General features: G+C 42.5%; 1 protein-coding gene across 1 annotated transcript in view; it reads right to left on the minus strand.

Moving 5' to 3' along the window:
- Positions 1–4,074, minus strand: part of LOC130401442 (sodium- and chloride-dependent taurine transporter-like) — a 21,418-nt gene extending 17,344 nt beyond the window's left edge. Inside the window, exon 1 of the mRNA XM_056605192.1 lies at positions 3,876–4,074. The gene's annotated coding sequence lies outside the window, so the exon portion shown is untranslated. The remainder of the gene's footprint in view (positions 1–3,875) is intronic.
- Positions 4,075–22,757: the final 18,683 nt, after the last annotated feature.

A 22,757-nucleotide genomic window follows, 5' to 3' on the forward strand; every position in this document is an offset into this window, starting at 1 on the left:
TAGAGAATTATAAAGAAAGAAAGAATAATAAAGCCTAATAATAACAATGGTTGACAGCTGCTTGCAGCACTCACCTAACTAACAAAGCATACCGGTACTTACAGTCAGGTTGTGATCCTGAAGCTCCAAGTTGGGCCAACAAAGTGTTGGTCTGTAAAGACTAAACAATGTGAAAATCGAGGTTTAGGCAATGCTGGAGAGCTGAAAATGAAAGGTATCCAGTTCTTCACATCCTCTTCTTAATGAAGTCCATGCAAAGTAGGGCTTTGACTCCGAACTTCGTTATTCGAATATAATTCGAATATCAAAAAATAAATCAAAATTCTAAAGAATATTAGGCAGCCCTTAATATTCAAACCTGTTATGGGCAGGCCAAGAGGGAGAGACGTCGGAGAACCCGACGTAGTCTATTCATAATATTGTAATGACCACGGAAGTGGCAGTGAATGAAGTATTGATTAGACAGCGATTTATTGGAAACCTAATAAACCGTTGAAACACGCAAAACCAGTAACCATAGCAACGCCGTTAACAAACCTCGCAAAGCCCAGTCCAGGACTTACTGAAGGCATTTAATGGTCAAAATATTATTAATAAATATTCGAATATATTCAAATATTAATATTAATAAACAAACAAACTTCGAATATGATTTTTGTGCAAAAGTCAAAGCCCTAATGCAAAGGGAATTTTAGTAGAGAATCTTCTCGACATGGTGATTTTCAAGGGTGTGAGAAACTCCCCCTAGCTCTGGCTTTGATTTTTTTTAGCTAAGCAAAATAAAAATGAAAGGATATATAACACACTTAAGCAAAGGGTTAAACCAAATAATCATAATATGACTCCTTTACTCTGCGTTCACACCAAAAGATGCAAAAAGTTGACGCGCGTCGTGATCCCATTCAAAGTGAATGTAGAGACGCGTTGCTGCTTTGCTGCCGCAGCATTTGCTGCCGAGAAAACGGGCAGCAAAACTGATTTGCGGCGCGTCAAAATCTGATTTGCGGCGCGGCATGCCCATGCCCGCTGCCGGGCACGGGCGAAGGGCGCATTCACGTATTTTGCGGCGCATCAAATGCTGCTCGAGTTGAAATATTTCAACTTTTGACGCGCCGCAAACCTTTGACGCGCCGCAAAACTTGATTTGACGCGCCGCAAAACTCAGGCGTCAACGCGTTCGGGCAGCAAATGCTTCTTTTGGTGTGAACGCAGGGTTAATGTTAAAACAGCTTCATTTGGTGATTTGCCAAAAACTCCAAAGAACCACACCTCCATTTTGGTTCGGTTTGCATCGGAACAATCGAGCCAACATTCCAAAAAACACAAAAGGACCACAATTGACCTTTGTGTTCACGTCCATCTTGTTTTTGGGGTTTAGAACCGTCAAAGAACCGAACAGAACACATCTATGAAAAAAGGGCTTTGAATGTAATGGTGAGCGTTTGTCTTACTTTTACAGAGATCAAAGAGATATGGTTGTGTCTCACACTGAAACAGTAGCAATCTTTCAGCTTATCAGGTCTCTCTGTTCGAATTCCTTTAGAGACCTTGACCCACACAACACACAACAGATGCACACAAAAAACAACATACACCACCCCAACAAGGTAGTCCCTCTACTGATAACATTGACTGGCTCAGGTGAAAGATAAACTACCTCTTCAAAACCACAGACTTAAACATCCCACGTGAAAACAAAAAGCACTCTCAAACTACTGTCACTGGGTAGTATACTAGTAGTAACCAATGTATGATAATAGTGTAGAGTTTACTGAACAACAAGAATACTATTTCAAAATAATTTTCATACCCAACAATACCGTAACTAAGTAGTTGTCTGTACCTAGTCGTCTATAGGTTCAATTAGCCTGTAAAAAAGTGAAAGCTTTCCAGAAGAAGACCCCCCACTGACCCCGGTAGTTAGGGAGAGATAGTCAGAGGACACCTAATATAAAGATAGAGGAAGAGAGAAACACAGAAAAACATCGTTTTGTGAACTAATCTTCTGATCATTAAAGATTATTCACGCATGGCGATTCATCGTTAATCATAATTAAGATATAAGACAACACACACAAATATATCCACAGAAGAAAAAAAGGGGTGCGTCTGTGTATGTGTGTGCAAATGTGTGGTCATGCATGCATGGATGCATGCGTGTGCGTGAGAGAAAAAGAGAGGGAGAGAGAGAGAGAGAGAGAGGGAGAGAGAGAGAGAGAGAGAGAGAGAGAGAGAGAGAGAGAGAGAGAGAGAGAGAGAGAGAGAGAGAGAGAGAGAGAGAGAGAGAGAGAGAGAGAGAGAGAGAGAGAGAGAGAGAGAGAGAGAGAGAGAGAGTAAATTGGCACCACAAGGTGACAATCAGGGTGGAACGATGTTCACCTCAAGTGTCCTTGAGGGGAACAGCATTATGGGAAATACATGGCACACAAACACATGCATGCTAAACCATATACCCATAAGGCAGACACACACACACACACACACACACACACACACACACACACACACACACACACACACACACACACACACACACACACACACACACACACACACACACACACACACACACACACACAGAATAGTACTTCATAACAGACCAGAAGCACTGTGAGGTGAGGCGAGGGCGCCGTCGGCATGAGATGTCCTCATAATATGCAAACTAGCATGTAGACATTTTCGGGCCTTAAATAATTGTGGGCATCATTACTTTGACAACTAATTCCAACCACCAATCGGAATCATTAAGACACGCTTCCCCAGGCTGGCACACATCCCACAGACAAAAGCTGCGTTTAGCTTCCTCCTGTGGCAACGTGGTACCAGAGGAAAACGAACAAAAAATAAAAAATAATAACGGCTCCGTCTTCACAGCAACGAGACCTTCCTTGTTGGCCCACAAGACGATTTGCTCATAATAACACGCGCGCGCGCGCGCACGCACGAACAAACGCAGCCACACAAACACACAAACATACGCACACAGAGTGTGAACTAAAGATACAACAAACTATTTTACGCTTACATCAAACAGATTCACTTTCCACAGTTCCCATCGCGGTTGGGCTACATGGCGAAATGCTCTCTCAAATTTATTTAGGATTTTTGATAAAGAGCACGCGGCGAGTCAGCTTCATCTTGTATCCGCGCACGACGATAAGAGGCCTGAAGTGTGACGAACAGACAAGTGAACGCCATGTAAGGACGTTGCTGGTGGAAATGAAAAAAATGCCATCGTCAAATTAAACACGGATGTGCAAAAAAAAAAAAAAAAAACACCGCGGCATGGCTTTATGAGACGAATCCTATTATCTACTTGGAGGCTGTTAAGGAGAGACTCCTGGCCACCGCGAAATCACTTGACAGTAACCGCACAGTGCGGAGAGGAGTGCGAGCTTAATTAAGAAGAAAAAAACTGGCAGTTGGTAACAGGCCAGCCATAACGGAAGAACAATCGATCTGCTTGAATCCAACATTTAACCAGCCTTGGATGAGCCGTGCGGCCGACGCACGCAGCCTCGCAGCGCGTCTAGGGCCGGGGCGGTGTTTCACAATAAAGCCCACATCGCTAGAATAAAGAAGAATCTCCCCGATGTCTCGCCCCAGCTGTGATCAGCTTTTCAACGGAAACATGGCACGATAAAATGTTTCCATTTAAATACTGACAGCAGCCAAGCACAAAACGTCTCCAATCTCGAATTCACTGAAATTAATTAAAACGCCCGTTAATCCAGGTAGGCTACTGACAATAGACTGGTGGAGGGAAAGCAAATATCCCAGATATGATCCTTGTTTATTCACTCTCCCCCGGGCAAAAAGCCTGACCTTCTTAGAGACAAAACTCCATCTAAGATGTGTGTCGGATGTTCCGTTACCTGTTAGATGATTGCTGCTTAAATTCTCCGTTTTGTATCTCCTTTAAATACGTGCGTGTCTCTTCGTGTGTCAGTTCCCGTTGACGGTTGCGTGAGCGACTAAAGGCGGCGGGAGGGTAGTTTTAATTTATAAGAATTGTAAAAAGGGGGGACCAACACACAGCAGTGGAAAAACACCGGCCTGCCTCTAAACAAAGCGGAAGCGGACCACCGCTCACACACGAAGCGCGCTTCCGACGACGCGCGCGCACGCCGTGTCGAGACTGGGCGAGAGCGTCTGGATTCTGTTATCATGAGCCTCAAAACACTTAGCTCGTCTATAGAAGACGTGTTGTACTACTGTTCTGCTTGCGATGAAAATCTACCATGTCCAGCTTGCCAAATACTCCTCAAATAAACGGATGACTCAAATACCCGAGGCCACATGTTAACGAAAAGTTCGGGTTGCTTCCTCAAGCATCGGGAAAATGAAACAAACACAAAAAGGTTTACAAAATACCCTTTTTGCAGAGTAGGCCTACGTAAGTGCAATGTGCAATAAAGATGCACTGCATCAATCGTTATTACGGATACTACAGTGTCTCTACAGTGTAACAATTCAAAATAAAGGTGTCTGTAACACCAGCTGCCACTAGAAGGAATAAGGTGCCCACTGAACAATGCAAGTAAGATTTTGTAAAACTTGTTAAACGTGTTTAAATTATGAAATTAGTAGATAATATAATGAAGGCTGAAACCTTCTATTCTGGATGCATTGGGAAATGTATGTAAAAAAAATTATATACATATTATTTGGTCATTTGACAACCGTTTTTCAATTTCAAACGTATGTTATTTATGTTTCGATATTTTATTTGGGAGCAGGTAGGGTTTGGCATCTTCATCCTCTGTCGTTTATATTTACTGTTTATATCTCACAGTTTTCCAACGCTTGTTTCTTTTACTCCAGAATCATCAAGAAAGTGAACTGGAGCAAATCAAAACAAACACACTAGAACATCTATGCAAGAAAGCTGGAGAAGATGTCAGCTCTACCGATGTATAGATGTAAAAGTTCTGCTTGTATATCCATCATACTGATTGATACCAAAGTAAAGTAGGCCTATATAAGTATTTCAAGAAGGGAACAGGCTATAGAATTACTTGACTGCTGAAATGCCCTGAGAAAAACTGATTAGACAATCGAATGGCCTGATCCCAATTCATGCCAAGGCATGAAAACTAGAGGGCATAGTCCGACAGAAATGGAAATAAATAGATTTAGATAGATAACTAAATAAAGAATAAAGAAGATTTAAAGAAAGAAAGAAAGAAAAAAAAGAATGGCAGAAAGGGTAAAATAACAAATATGCCATTACAACAACAGAGTAACACCATTACGACAACACAGTAACACTATAACAGCAACATAGTTACACTATAACAGCAACATAGTTACACTATAACAGCAACAGCGTAACACCTTAACAGCAACACAGAAACACTAACAACAACAGACTAACACCATTACAGTAACACAGTAACAGTATAATAGCAACACAGTAACACTATAACAGCAACACACTAACACTATAACAGCAACAGAGTTACACTATAACAGCAACAGCGTAACACTTTAACAGCAACACACTAACACTTTAACAGCAACACAGTAACGCTTTAACAACAACAGAGTAAAACCATTACAGAAACACAGCGACAGTATAACAGCAACACAGTAACACTATAACAGCAACAGAGTATAACAGCAACAGAGTTACACTTACAGCAACAGCGTAACACTTTAACAGCAACACAGTTAAACTAACAACAACAACAGACTAACACCATTACAGCAACACAGTAACACTATAACAGCAACAGCGTAACCATTTAAAAGCAAGACAGTAACACTTTAACAACAACCAGTGGCGGTTCTACATTTTACTAGAGGGGCCAAGGAGGGGCCAGTGTTTAACCAGAGGGGCACAAAAAAAAGGCTAAAAATTATTTTACATTTATTTTGTACAAATGTTTTAAACGTCTGTATTTTGCTTTCATGCTATCTTGAATTGATGGAGCTTATGCCCTAAATCATCAAAATCATATAAACATTTGTTTTGTACAAGCGTTACAGCAATCTTGCACAGTCTAAAGAACTTAAAGGAAACTTCCCTTTTCTACTGTTCTTTCCTCCTTTAATATAGCTGCTATTAGAAGAAAGAAAACGATTTTGTTGCATAACCATCCCTCCCTACTTAACACAGCCAGATAGCCTACTACTCTTTACTCAAATGTATTTGTTATCACAATGCAGCAGCCAAAACGGATGAAAATACGTGGTTGACATCACAGCATTTTTTATCCTAGTCCTAGCAAGGATACTGACACTTGGATTCTCACTTCTGCCTCGATGAGTTTATATGATTAAGTTTCTACATATATCGAGACCAGACATTAACAAACTTAATTTCATCATCAGTGTGAGGAACAACAGTAACACGGTGATGTGCAAGAACAACAAGTCACTTACGAAATGAAATCATTTTGCTTAGCTTCGACTCTTGCAACAGGAGAAATCGTGGCTCCTTTCTCCAAGAGTCGCTGAGCTCTCATTTACCGAGCAGCAGCATCACGTTGTTTGGGTGCGCCCCTCAATTTACCCGTGTAGAGCGATGCATCGCATTAGTTCCGTAAAATCATTAAAATCATAATTGTTTTATTTGGTCAGCACGGGGGGGGGGGGGCACAGAGGGGGGCAGGGACATGTCTAAAGGGGCACTGGCCCACGTAGGCCCCTGTGTAGAACCACCATTGACAACAACAGAGTAAAACCATTACAGCAATACAGTAACCGTGTAATAGCAACACAGTAACACTATAACAGCAACACAGTAACACTATAACAGTAACCGAGTAACACTTTAACACCATTACAGCAACACAGTAACACTATAACAGCAGCAGAGTAACACTTACAGCAACTTAGTAGCACCATTACAGCAACACAGTTCCACTATAACAGCAACACAGTAACACTATAACAGCAACAGAGTTACACTATAACAGCAACCGAGTAACACTTTAACACCATTACAGCAACACAGTAACACTATAACAGCGTCAGAGTAAGACTATGAAAAAAACAGCGTAACACCATGAGAGCAACATGGCCATAAGTGTTTCATATTGAAAGGGAATGCCTTGAGGAAATGGCACCAATCCAGCAGCAGGATATGACAGACCACTGATAACAAAACAGGTTTTTATCATCTGCAGCCAGTCTGTATTTATACAAATAAACCAGCATGACAGTCCCAACCTGTTTAACAATAGAAAGTTGATTACCACGTAGAGTGGAAGGTGGGTATGATGGAGAAGAGATCTATGCTACGGGCCCCTCGTTGTTTTTTTTTAAGATTTACATTAGTGGACTGAACTGGAATTTCTGCTTCATATGGAGCTGAACCCTAAACCCAACCCTGGTGCTCCAAGTGGGAAGAGCGGACTTAACAATAATATAACTAACTACAGAATTTCTGTACATTTCTTATCTGGGATTAATTCAAGTGCCCCAATTTTACCACCAGGTGTGACAAGCCATTTCAAAATCTGTCCTCCCCTATAACAAAGTGACATGTCAAGGGGGGCTGTCCTCCACTTGTGATGTCACTATGTCACAGGGCATGGAAGATTTTTTAATGACTTATAATGGCCAATCACACTCACACCTGGTGGTAAAATAGGGGCCCTTTAAGTACTATCTAATCTTCTAAGAAATAAGATATGATAAGCTATAGTACTATATTGTTCCCAGATGGGAGGACTGATTCAACTTCTATTTTACCACCAGGTGTGACAAGCCATTTCAAAATCTGTCCTCCCCTATAACAAAGTGACATGTTCAGCTCTAAAATCAACACCATTCACCAACAACTGGCCTCATCTCGCACCCCCTCTGATGACCCACCCTGGATGATAACCTCTGGCCAACCTCTCATCAGCTCCCTCTCTGACTTCACCCTAGTAACAGAACAGACCGTTTCAGAACTCATCCGCAAAGCCAAAACCACCACCTGTCAGCTCGATCCTCTTCCCACCTCCCTTGTCAAAGCATGTCTTCCGTCCATCTCCCCCATGATCACCAACATAATTAACTCCTCCCTCACTACTGGTACTGTACCCCCCACTCTCAAGCTGGCTGCCATCACTCCCATCCTGAAAAAACCTGGTGCTGACCCAACTGACCTTAACCATTACCGGCCCATCTCCAATCTCCCTTTCATCTCCAAAACACTTGAAAGGGTGGTTGCCGCACAACTACAGTCCCACCTCGACACTAACAATCTCCACGAACCGTTCCAATCTGGCTTCCGTCCAAAACACAGCACTGAAACAGCCCTAGTCAAAATCACCAACGACCTCCTCCTTGCAGCCGACTCTGGATTACTCACCATTCTCATCCTCCTCGATCTCAGCGCAGCATTCGACACCATCTCCCACCCTCTGCTCCTGGACCGCCTAGCTGGTATTGGGATCACTGGTGCTGCACTCTCCTGGTTTACATCCTACCTCACCGGCCGTCAACAATTTGTTCAACTAAGCAACCACAAGTCTGGGTGTTCAGGTGTCTCACTGGGTGTCCCCCAGGGGTCAGTCTTGGGTCCACTCCTCTTCACCACTTACCTCCTCCCGCTGGGCACACTCCTCCGTCACCATGGGGTTCATTTTCACTGCTACGCTGACGACACACAGGTCTACATCTCCACCAAACCCACCGCTGCCATCCCCCCCACTTCCCTCATCACGTGCCTGGAAGAGATCCGGAGCTGGTTGAGCAGGAACTTCCTGAAACTCAATGGAAACAAGACCGAGGCCCTGCTCATCGGATCCAAATCCACCCTCACTAAATCACAACACACCCCAGCTCCACTCATAATTATCGATGGATTCCCAGTACCCTTCTCCTCCAAAGTCAAGAGCCTCGGCGTCATCCTGGACAACACCCTCTCATTCGCACCCCATATTCACAACATCACCCGGACTGCATTCTTCCACCTCCGCAACATCGCCAGACTCCGCCCATCACTGACCCAATCCAGCACTGAAATCCTAGTTCACTCATTTGTCACATCACGCATAGACTACTGCAACGCCCTCCTCACCGGACTCCCCACCAAACTCATCAACAGACTGCAGATCATTCAGAACTCAGCCGCCCGGATCATCACCCGCACCAAATCATCTGACCACATCACCCCTGTCCTCATTCAACTTCACTGGCTCCCAGTACACTACCGCATCCAATACAAAACCCTACTCCTCACCTACAAAGCTCTCCACAACCTAGCCCCCAGTTATCTCTGCGACCTCCTCCAAGAATACACTCCCTCCCGCTCCCTCCGCTCAACCTCTGCTGGACTACTATGTATCCCCACATCACGACTCACTTCAATGGGTGCCCGGTCATTCAGCTGTTCAGCACCCAGGCTCTGGAACTCCCTCCCCCCACACATAAAACAGTCAGACACCATTACAACCTTCAAGTCACAACTCAAAACTCACCTGTTCAAACTCGCACACAACGTCTAACTGATCACTGTTTTGTTTGTTTTTTGTTTTGTTTTGTCTTGTTTTTGTTTTATTTATTTCTTATTGCTTATGTTTATTTATTTATTTATTTATTTATTTTTTCCACAATGTCTTGTTTTTTAAAAAATTTATGATGACTATATGCTCTGTAAGGTGACCTTGGGTGTTTTGAAAGGCGCCTCTAAATTAAATGTATTATTATTATTATTATTATGTCAAGGGGGGCTGTCCTCCACTTGTGATGTCACTATGTCACAGGGCATGGAAGATTTTTTAATGACTTATAATGGCCAATCACACTCACACCTGGTGGTAAAATAGGGGCCCTTTAAGTACTATCAAATCTTCTAAGAAATAAGATATGATAAGCTATAGTACTATATTGTTCCCAGATGGGAGGACTGATTCAACTTCTTGGGAAAGTGGAAAAGTACAGGCTCTGAAATACCAAGTATAAAAGTAAAAATTACCCCTCTGACATGTTTACCTGCAACACAGTAACACCATAACATCAACCACCGTAACACCATGAGAGCAACACCGTAACATCAACCACCGTAACACCATGAGAGCAACACCTTAACACCATAACATCAACCACCGTAACACCATGAGAGCAACACCGTAACATCAACCACCGTAACACCATGAGAGCAACACCTTAACACCATAACATCAACCACCGTAACACCATAACATTAACCACTGTAACACCATGAGATCAACCGGGCCCTAGGTGTTTCATTGTGAAATTCGGGCACAACTTGAGGTAGAGACATAGAGTGAAAGGCAGGATATGACACAGCACTGATAACATGACAAGATTTATCGTCTGCAAACACTCAGATTTGGTCATGCCGTGAACTAGCATGACCTCTTAAAGTGGGTGTGACTTATCAGTTATTACCGCAGCCCGGGTTGCCGGGTAAAAAAACAGCGTGCCGCAGCCATGGCGAGAAGCAGACTTTACAGATCACCTGAGATTGAAGATATTATAGCTATATCTGAAAGATTGAGACAGTTTAGAGCGCTGAAGGATTTCCAAACAGGTGCCACATGGGCTGGGTTATAATCACAAACAATAAATACATTTCTAATGTACACATTAGCAGATCAATTTACCATGTCGAACTGATCGCCGTTTGTTATTGTTGATTAGAATAATTGCGCTCTTTGCTAAACATATTGTCACGCTCAGCTTGTTTGCACACGTGTTCAGGCATAGACAACTCAATCCAATATTTGGAATTTGGAGTTCCTAATTCGGTCTCAATCTTGCAATTTCCCCCTTTACCTTGGCGTGATAATTTACTAATAATTGACTTAACACAGGATAAACAAACAATAGTTGACAGAACAGGAGACGATGGAGAAATAAATCACTTAACAAGAGATGGCCGAGAACAGGCGATCGTAAAACCGCCCCCAGGGTCAGTCGGTTCGGTGAGCGAGACCCCTGCGGAGAATTTGACTCCAAATGGTTCACAGAGGATTACACTCAGAATGGGCCACTTTGTTTTAGATGCAAAGCAGCAATTTTGATATCATGAGAGCTGTGCTTTAAGTGCAGGCCAGCTGCTATTAACATTAATGAGGGGGTGAGATAGTCCTGTGATTAGAGGTTCTATTCCAAGCTGAAAGGTTCCGGGTTCAATCCCCAATGTCCGCAGTCCGAACCATCCTTGAGCAAGATGCCCACCACCACTTAACGACCATTTAACGACCATTCTCTGATACACTTTCAGGCTCTTTGGATAAAAGCTTGATTTAACAGACTCGATAGTTAGAATGAATAGTGATGACTAATAGTAGAACAGCATATCGTCTTTTTCTGGTTTAAAGTAGCAAAGGAAGGAGTTGTTTATAAATTATGCTAAAACTTAATCCTGTGTTCTTGGCTTCAGCTGAATGTGTGAAACTTTTTCAAAGTGAAAGAAGAATGTTACAATACTAATCGCTTGGAATACTGCTGTCTCGTTATTGGAAAATATTTGAAGCCGAGGTACATTATTTATGTTCTGGTCTCTTGGGAGAAGGGAGGTTGGAGTCCCTTGGGGGCGGGTCTCCCATAGAGAGGTCCATGGGAGAACAAGCAACGCCGCGAGATTCAGAGTAGAAACAAGACATTTCCTATCCATTGCCTTATTTAAGAGACATTTTGAAGTTGTCAGCTCTTAGAACAATTCTTGTGTGATCTCGTTATGGTCTTAATGTTTTGAGTTCTGCTGCTGACATTTAAAACCGATTTTCACATTGGAGCAAAGTTAATGTTCATTATTTTCAGTGTGTTCTTTATTTTATTGGAAACGTTTTAACTTTAAAAGTCTTCAAATTATATCAACATGACATGAGGTCCAGTTAGGTTTGCACATGAGCAGTAGAAATGTCAGAGGAATAATTCTAACTGTTATACTTATTATGTATGTTTCAAAGCCTGTAATTGTCCACTTTCACTTGAGTAAAGAAGTTGATTCACTACTTCTTCTTTCACAATAGTATTTTTAACAAAAGTATCTGAACTTGAACTTGAATAAAGAATGTGGGTACTTTTACCACCCCAGCTGTAAGGATACAAATCAGCACAGCTTTGCATCATCCAAATGATGGTCTGAATCTCAAGCAAATAGCCCCATCCTGTCTGATATGAAAAACACTGACCATTACTGGCCGGCTGCCCCAGGTGTACCTCTACAGGTGTAGCTGAGCAGAACCTCCCCAGGTGCACATTACATAATAATTATAATAATAAAATGCATTGGATTTATAGGATTGCTGGATTCAAACTTTCTCAGATTAGAGCGTACTTGTGTTTGCTCAGATTTTAATTTCTTGAAACCTTAACCTGTTTTCCAAATCAACTATTGTTTTGACTGCTGAATGAGAAGCTGGCCCTGTGGACAAACTACTGTATGACCCAAGGGGACATCACATGACAGGAAATGTCACTTGTTGCTCAATCTGAACTTCCTGAAAGAACATCAGAAACACAGAGCACGAGAGAGAGAGAGAGAGAGAGAGAGAGAGAGAGAGAGAGAGAGAGAGAGAGAGAGAGAGAGAGAGAGAGAGAGAGAGAGAGAGAGAGAGAGATGGAGAGGGAGATGGAGAGAGAGAGAGAGAGAGAGAGAGAGAGGGAGAGAGAGAGAGAGAGAGAGAGAGAGAGAGAGAGAGAGAGAGAGAGAGAGGCAGAAGTGAACAAAGTAAACTGAGAAGGGGGGTGGGGGCAGAGATAAAGTGAATCAGAGAGAGATATTCATAGTAGTGTTGATGCATCAAATCTATTAAAGGCAGACGAGTTAACTCAGAAAATTGATACTTTAGCTAAGCATATGCCAGCATTAGTGCATTCACAGGTGCAACAGGTATTTGGTGGAAAACAGGACAAATCAGTAGATGTTGTTGGTGTTTGTTGGGGCAGTGTTCAAGAACCTTTAAGGGATATAGATAAGAGTTAAGGTCAAGGTTAAGGGTAAGGGTTATGGTTATAGTTAAAGTTGAACGTTAGGGTTATGGTTAAGGTTAACGTTAAGGGTTATGATATAGTTATGAAGCACTGAGATCTGAACCTGATATGCACTTCAGGCCCCCACCCACCTGCTGTTTGTGGGGGCGGGATTGAGGGGCTGTTGAGCCCTGCTGGGTGCTAATCCCTCCCTACCAAGCATGCAGTGGGCCAGCCGTGTACAGAGATTAGCCCCCCCCACTCTGCCGTGCTAGGCTCTATAGTGCAGAAGTGCACCAACATCAAATGCTATTGAAAACTGTCTATTGAATCTTTATCATCTACTCATGTGGTCAATTAGTTCCTGCCCTTCACATAACATTCATCTGTCCTGAAGTTCAGCCTCATCCAATGGTTGATTCTTCACTCTCATATCTAACATCTCTAACCGCTTAAACAACTCACCGCTCTGGAGAACAGATATGGCCCACCACAGATGACCAGACATAGATGGATAGACAAACATACAGAGATGGGTGGATGGACAGACATACAGACAGACATGGCTGGATAGATGGATGGATAGACAGACAGAGATGGGTGGAAGGATAAATCAAAGGACAGACCTTAGACAGGTCGTGTTTGGCAGGCATATCTTGAGGTGAGCATATCTTGAAATGAGTTGAGAGACATGTTACCACGACAACAGCAGTTTCCATGTATGAATACAGGTGACAGGCCAGCTGTGTGTGCAAAACATAATCGAATTTATTTATTTATTTATTTATTGCTACACACTCCATTTATTAACACAAATAAGATATAGTAATTGCTGCTAACATCTGCTGCTGCTGCTTCTTCTTTTTAAAATGTATTTATTTATATTTATTATATTTATATTTATTTATTTATTCATGATCTTGTTTTTGTTTTATTTATTTCTTATTGCTTATGTTTATTTATTTATTTTTTCCACAATGTCTTGTTTTTTAAAAAATGTATGATGACTATATGCTATGTAAGGTGACCTTGGGTGTCTTGAAAGGCGCCTCTAAATTAAATGTATTATTATTATTATTATTATTATACAATGTCTTGTTGCATTTTAGCTTGTGTTTTTCTTGCTTGTTTATGTGTCTTGTCTGTACTACCGCTGCTGGAATTTTGAATTTCCCTGAAGGAGCATTCCCAAGGGATCAATAAAGTGTCTATCTATCGATCTAAACTGGCGAGCGATAATGAACATGTGACATTGTTAATAACATGTACCTGACACAATGGAAAGGGTGTTGTACTTACATTCACCTCCTCTGGGCTCAGACATAAGTCAAACCCCCCGTCGGCACGCGGGCCCCACATTTTCCATAGAAACTGTAGCTTAGTTTTCATTAGAAAAGCTCTAGACACAATTCCTCGAGGTAACAACCTAGCGTCTAAAACCACCAGAGGATAAACTCGGGTCCTGCCCCCCTGCTTATGAGAAGATATTTGACGCTACAAATGTTTATATATATATTCATATCAAGGGGCCAGGGCCACTCATTTCAACCTGCCGGGAACTCCAACCGACGATTACCCGTGTGAATTTAGATGGCTTCGTCTTGCCGGGGGAGCGTGTAAACTTCCATGCATTGGGCTCGGTATGAGCCTCATGCTACCCAACAATGAGGCTATTTATCGTTAAGCCTTTAGGTGGGGTTGGGGGGGGGGGGGGGGGGGGTCAAGACTCAGGGCCAATCAGCCTCTCCTTAACAAAGTATTAGCTGTCCCGGTGAACTCCTGCTTGGCATGTTAAACTGCTTAACTCACATATTTCTTTTCTCCTTAGAAAAACTTAAAATTTCCTTTTGCTTCAATTGACGGATAATCACATTCTCTCTCGCTCTCTCTCTCTCTCACTCCCCCCTCTCTCTCTATCTCTCCCAGTGAAAAACACATTCCTGCATGGTCAGAAGGTTGAGTCACTCTGCTTGACTGCCCAATTTCTCTCTTCCCTTTCGCCTCCCTCCATTCCCCTGACCTCTCCTCCTTGTTTTCCCCCCCAACACCTCGACACCTCTTTATCCTGTGCCCTCTCTCTCTCTCTCTCTCTCTCTCTCTCTCTCTCTCTCTCTCTCTCTCTCTCTCTCTCTCTCTCTCTCTCTCTCTCTCTCTCTCTCTCTCTCTCTCTCTCTCTCTCCCACTCTCTCTCTTCCTCACTCTCCCTCTTTCCCTTTCCACTCCCATCACCTCCGGTCTTTTCTCTTAGATAAAAACATTCTAAAAGTAATAAGATGATATGAGCAGGGACACTTCGGTTCAATGAAGTAATAGAGAATAGAATAGATCTACTGAGTGCAAGGGTGAGTCTTTATAAACCCTATAAGGGAAATAATTCATAAAAATGAATGCCATCTGCCAACAAATGTTCACACAATACCAGTAAAATGTGAATCAATTATTGCTCACCAACTCTTCTCATCCGGATATCACATTAGTGAGCCATGATCAGATTTAGATGAAAACTAAAAATGCATACTGTTGTTGTTCCGTTCCAAACATTCCAAACAACAATTATAGTTCATCCTTGTTGAATTCCCAATCTTAACACAGAATATGGAAAGACCCAAAACCAAAGGCAAGTTTTCATACTGTTATGTTTTTGTGGGCCGAGTCCAGCAATGAATCATTAAACCATTTGCAAGAACGTATTTGGGCTACCCATTAATTATACCCTGGTAGAATAAAAGACCATCTAAGGATAATATTCAGGCTTTGATAATCATGCCATGATTTGTCATTGGACTCATCCCGCAGGAGTAAAATCTTACATAAACGGGGATTTGCTAATAGGTCTTGCAAGAACTGACAGCTTGGAATGCAAAATACGGTCTGTTCTATAGGGAGCTATGGTTTACAGGGAATCATAACCATAATCATAATCATATCAGGATCATAAACAGAATCGTACAACTAGGCACCAAACCAGTTGCGCTTGTTTGGGGCAACTCTGTTTGTAACTTTACTGAATCTCTAGTTTGATAGAACTAGCAATATATTTTAATTATTTACATTTTCTAGTATTATACAGGTGTTGCTGTCTTTAGTCAACATATTTCAGTTCTGCTTGAATTTTGTTTGGGTTTTTCCTACTGCTGTGATCACCATCAGAGGGTACATTTGAACCAGCCGGCTTCACTCACTAGCTGTCCCTGCTAGTCCATCATGCTACCATACAACTTTACCATCAGTCTAACACCCAACTTCTAGCACCCTGCTTCTAGAATGCTGCTCATAGCACCCTGCTCCTAGCACACTTCTAGTAGCCCAGTGCTACTAGAATGCTGCTCCTAGAATGCTGCTCCTATACCACAGGTACCAACAATGATTACGGAGCTGATTGCAAATTTTCCACCATCACCATGGCTACCTGGCTATAATGCGTTTTTTTCCGGGAGGTAAGCAGGGCTGGGCCTGGTCTGTCCTTGGATGGGAGAACAGTTAATGCTGGATGAGGTGTTTGAGGGCCAGTAGAGGCGGCTCCTCCTCTGAGCCTACGTAAAGCCACGATACCACAGGACGGTGACGGGGACTACAATTGTGCACCAACATGCATTGTTTATTCACAGCTCTCGTTCATGCTTGTCTCTGTTGTATTCATTGCGACTGGTTACATATAATTCAATCCTAACGACATTCCTAACAAACAGAGAAGCCTACTGTACATCACAAACTCAAATCCTACATGTGCCAAGGCAAGGGGGGGTACCCTAGAGTTTATGAAATCCTCCATTAGTGCTCAGGAGATTCTTCACTCTCAAACACACTCCAACTTCATCTCAACTGAACATAAACGGAGAACAGAAGTCTGCATTATATACTCTTTTTCATTAGACCATTCACGTAATCTTTCCAAATTGCACCAACTGAGAACCCAAATCCCGAACCAATGGCTTCAATGGTCCAACCTCCTCTGTAATATGTCCGAGGATTGGAGTCGCTATCACAGATGACTTCCCCACACGGTCTTTGGGACCATGGCACACAAAGACAATGTTGAGTTCATGGTCGGTGTGGAAAATTACCATTTCAATAAAAAGCTTGAAGTGAGATTAAACATGGCCAGTGAGAGGGCAGAAGGGCAAGGCTGGTGCGGTTTAATTGTTTTGCCCTTTGAAACATAAGAAGTGCCAGCCTCCGTGGCACGTGTCTTAGCATTTGAAATGCCTGCAGGCCTACCATTTGCTATCTCTCAATAGTACCACGTGAACGACGGGTCGCGCATCATAAAACCAAGTGTCTTCATTGTACCCTGTCTAAATTGCTTGTTCAACAGCATTTCACAGCCTATAAGAACACTGAAATTCCGACCTTGGTTTTAAGTATATCCTGGCCTTTTTTTTATTTACCCTCCCGGCTACGTAGCCACCCTTTACCCTCCATAACCAGACCATGGGTCCAGACTCTCTTGTTGTGACACCTTCGCTGTGCAACAGATCCCTGAGGAAGACCCGAAAAATTAGGGCGGGTCAATCGGGTGTTGCTTGAGTTGTGATGCGTCAGATTAGTCTTGAAAAGAAACGGGCGATAAAGGGCTGTACGAGCAGCTCAATCGACCAATGGCTTGAGGCAAACACGAATCTGATGGCAAACGGAAGTGAGGGACACATAAGGACAAATGACCAAGTGGGTGACCAATCACCCTCACACTCACAGGGCCAAGCCAGGCACGCACATTAGGCATGGTGCAGCTTAATAAGGCAACAATGTTTCAGACTTTGAGGAAGTACAAACCATACAAAACTGCAAGGGAGGAGGGGGGGGAATCAGAGCAGTGTAATGATTCAACGTTCAGCTTCAGCAGTGTAGCGGAGCATTTCGGCTTCAGCATTCACACCGTAATACCTTCAGGGATTGCATTTCTAGTTAATGGGTATTACTTTGCTTTATTTTAACATTTTAATAAATCCCCCGGAAATGTAATGTTTATTTGACATTTTGATTCTTTTGACTATCACTTTAAGTATATTGTGGCCTTTAGGGTGCATCGTTTAAGAGCTATTCAACAGCAGATAACCTCCATCTCTGATGCCAATGCCTGCAGGCTACTATAAGTTAAACAATGTGTGAGGGAGAAAAAGTTAGAGACGGATGAAGATGAAGAATGATGTCAATGTACGTTTTTCCATGTCAATGAAGTCCTTTGAATCTTGAGCAAGATATACCAACAACATAAAGTATCTCTTGTTCAAGCAACACTTCATGGTCAACCACATAAAGTATCTCTTGAGCAAATTAAAACGTACTGTTGTTGACACCCTCACGCACACAAGCACACACACACACACACACATACACACCCACCCACACACCCACCCACACACACACACACACACACACACACAAACAAACACACAAACACACAAACACACACACACACACACACACAGAATACTTCCCTGACCTCCATAATCATGTGACCAGCGAGGATGACACAGCAGCTGATTACAGTTAAAGTTGCAGACACAAACAAAGACACAAGCACGCACAATCACACATGGATTCAGATACACTCGCTCTCACACACATCAGAACCCCTATAGACATTTGAACTCCACACATGACACACACAACATACACATACATGTGACGTTAGCATGTGCTGTGCTGCACTCTAGTTATCATGCAAACATATATCCATATACATACACACATTCGTGCTATTCGTGAGTGATGAATTTTCTATTGATGTACACGTGACGATAAACATGAGCTGAGATGACATTGAGGCATTGTGAAGGATGTCTCAAGGCGGTTATTCATCTGAATAACAATCATACGTTGGAATGCATTGCAGCTCTTTTACAACAACAATGAATTGTCGAAAAGCCTATTTCTCATTATGACTATGACTTATGAACATATAATGCATGCATGTTTGACCCCTCCCCACACATACACATAAAGATTACAAAACACCCGAACACAAAGAAATGCTGCTGACCATCGTAGAATATAAATACAATTTCCATGTGGTATAAGTGTTTGTTTTCACCACCACTTCTACCAAGAGCTGGTCACAACGACCTTGGGTGAAGCGGAAGGCCATTGAGAGTGGGTCTATTCCAAATAGCAACAACCAGTCACTTAATTATTGTATGAATTCCTGGTCCAATCAGCTATTAGCATTCCAACTTTAAACGTTAATAGATATTCTGATCAAAGATAATCTTGTGCTCCAAACTAGGCTAGCGCTCCAAACTAATCTAGAATCTAAGATAATTTTACCTAAAAAGTAATCTAGTCTCCAAAAAAAACGAAAAAAGTCTTTCTGGAGCCAGAAGAGGAAGTGAGTTGTTCTTATAAAAGAGGAAACAGTTGTTAAAGCCCTCTGTCAGTTTTCCGTGCACATTGTTGGTTGCTGTAGATCAAATGTATGTCAATAACTACATGCCTGTAGACTTAAAGCATCCATCCACAACTCCTTCGACCCAGGGAATCATGCTCGACAACCATTTAAGAATACATACTTCACTCCTATTTAATCCGTTTTTTAGTGAGAAAGCAAACGAAAGACATCAGATTGTAGAGGGATGCCAGTCAGCTAGCCAGTCCCCCTCTGGACGATATCGGTCGGGGAGATTGAACCATCGTAACCTTCTCTCCCAGTTCCACTTAAAGCTACCAATATAATTTGTCTTGTAACTTGTTTCAAAAGCATAATATAATATGTGTGTTTACTTGTTTACAAAAAGTGTAAATGTACAGACTAATTGAAAGTGTATACTCTCACTCACACAGTCTGTCTAACACACACACACACACACACACACAGACACACACACTATCTTTCTCATGCATGCGCGCACACACACACACACACACACACACACACACACACACACACACACACACACACTATCTTTCTCATGCATGCGCGCACACACACACACACACACACACACACACACACACACACACACACACACACACACACACACACACACACACACACACACACACACACACACACACACACACACACACACAAGTATCTCTCTCATGCATGCACACACAAACACACAACTCCTGCATTACTGAATGCATGAGAGAGGGAGCAACAGAGAGAGAGAGAGAGACAGAGAGCGAGCCAGGGAGAGATAGACGGAGAGAGCCAGATTGAGAGAGTCATCGACAGTGACAAAGAGATAGAGACAGAGGGAGAGTCATATGACCCTCTCCAACAGAGCCAGAACGAGGACCCAGACCTACGGAATGCGGAACCGACCCCTCTCTGGGACATCAGCGGTTCCCTTGGCGTTAGCGCTTCTGATGTTTCACTCCTGAGAGGCACAGGATACCAGGTTGAGGGCAAGCGTTCCAATCCTCAGGTCAAACTAATGGAATGGTGGTGACGCTATCTAGGGACGTCCACGTAGAGGCCTCAGCGAGGACACAGGAAGCCTTTCTGCCTGAACCTCTCTTTCGGCGTCCACGAAGAACTAAGTCCTATCCTAATTTAATATTATCGTCCCTTCTCTTCTAGGATTAGTTAAGGTAAGATAGCAAAAAAGTCAAACAAAAGTACGCACAGGACAGTAGCAGAATAAGAAGATAACAATTTTCCTTTTTCTTCACTTCTCTAAACCACATGTGATAGGATAATCCTCTTCAAGGTTTGATTTCTCCTAATTGATTAAATATTATTTTAGAAATGAATGCATACTTATATTCTTTCTTTTTGAGCATGGCAAATTTAGACACTAGACTGACAGCCATTACTTGAATCTAGAACTACGTCTTGCTTTTGGAAGACGAATCAGTGTCTTTATCAAATCACATACCAGTTCCAATCAGAGCTATAAGGCCCATGATGAGAGGACCACTATCTTATCTTGGGCGGAGGGGACCTTGCATCATTCTTTCCTTTGGGTCGTTGGGGTTCCGCCTGTGAATATTCAAAAAGAAACTCGGAGAAACGCTGCTATGGTCCATAGATCTGTATGACATCATCAGTAATATGCTAATTCTATATTGAATTAGCTTATTAGCTCAATAAAAACGCTAATGGATGCACAATTCGCCTTTTCATTTGTTTTTTTCTCCACTTTTTCTATATTTACTGGTCACCTATGGAGGGTTTGTGTCTGTGTGAGTGTGTCACCAAACTGCAGCACTTTAGAAATGGGTTAACAAATATCTACCAGAGTCGCCCAGTAGGTAGTGTTTGGCGTAGCCAGGAAGAGTGTAGGGACCTGGCTCTGAGCCCTTAAACGTGCTGGTGTCTTTCTAACCCTTGATCAGCAGGGGTCTGGAGGGGCAGATGGGGGTTCAGATTGTCTTCTAACTATATCTGCAGAAGTCATGGTATATTTTGCATTGTGGAGAAAGAGGCAGAGGTAGGATTATTTTCCCTGGACATTCGCTTTTTAACAATGTTGTTTTGTTTTTAAATTTCTATTGCAGGCATAGTCTGTGGTAGATCGTTCTGTCCATGGTGAAAAACACATCGTGAGCCTTCAGTGTAGGTGTTGCCAAAGTTTTCCAATGGAGTATTGAAGCCCAACCTCTGGAAGCGGAGTCAATGAGATCACAGCTTCCTTTGATGTTATAAATCCAAAACGCAAAGGCTTTCGTAATTTCTAAACCTAAATACATGTTTTATGAGTTTTAAGAGCCGAAATCTCGTCTGTTGGCTGGCTATATTCTAAACGTCCAACCTTGCGTCCAACGCATTGCTGTTTGCCCTTTTGGCATGTGTTTAAGTTTGAATGTGAACAAAGTTCCAAGTTCGGAGTTCCCGACTGGAGCACCAGAGTGTTGCGAGGAGGGAGGGAATGGTTGCTGCCTGGTGGTTGATGCAGCTCATTCATAACGGACCTAACCTCTGATCCCCGGCTCAGGCGGAGCAGCAAAAGGAGCAGAGATTCCAGACGACACATGTTGTGTTTGGGTGTTGTTGTAATTCACATTCAGCAACAGATTAGATTGGGATCAGATAAAGAACACAAATAGTGTCACAACTTGTATTGTTGAGACAAAGTGTGTTTTTGTGTGTGTGTTGGTTCTGTGTCTCATTCTGCTGTCTACCAGTGTGGGTGCTGTAGGCAGGATCCGATCATTCAGACGTTCACCGTGCACAAAGGAGACACAAAGAGATAAAGGAAGGAGAGCAATTGGAAGGTGATCTCTCTCCAGTCTTTAAGTATATGAATAAGAGAAGACAGCAGAGAGAGTGAAACCAGGGTTCACCTTACATTCACACATTCACACACACACAAACACACACACACACACACACACACACACACACACACACACACACACACACACACACACACACACACACACACACACACACACACACACACACACACATACACACACACACACACACACACACACACACACACACACACACACACACACACACACACACACACACAGATCTGGAGGAATACGTTTGTTCTAACCATTTTGCCCTTTCTTTTGTACGTAAAAGTACAATTTTGGTTTTCTTCCCAGTTATTCTTTCAACATATATAAACATATTCACAGATCCTTTATCATATAACATATTATTATATTTGTTATCATGCACAAATCAAATCAGCTTTTGTGCAATATGATAGAGATACAACGGGAGAGAGGATAAGCAAGCAAAAGACCTGTGATCAGAATGTATGATATGATTGTAACACGAGTTGCTTCTCTGTGTGGTTCTGTGGTGTTCCAGCTGAGAGTAGCGTCCATGAAAACACCAGCAGCCCGGTCGGAATAACGAGATGTTTGGTTAAATATTGAATATACCTGCGGCAGGGTTTATGTCAACACACAGCTCTACAGGGAAGTTATGTTTCACTGGCTATTTGACTCTATTGCATGTGTGTGTG

The sequence above is a fragment of the Gadus chalcogrammus genome, chromosome 13 (genome assembly GCF_026213295.1).
Source record: "Gadus chalcogrammus isolate NIFS_2021 chromosome 13, NIFS_Gcha_1.0, whole genome shotgun sequence".
Taxonomy (NCBI): Eukaryota; Metazoa; Chordata; class Actinopteri; order Gadiformes; family Gadidae; genus Gadus; species Gadus chalcogrammus.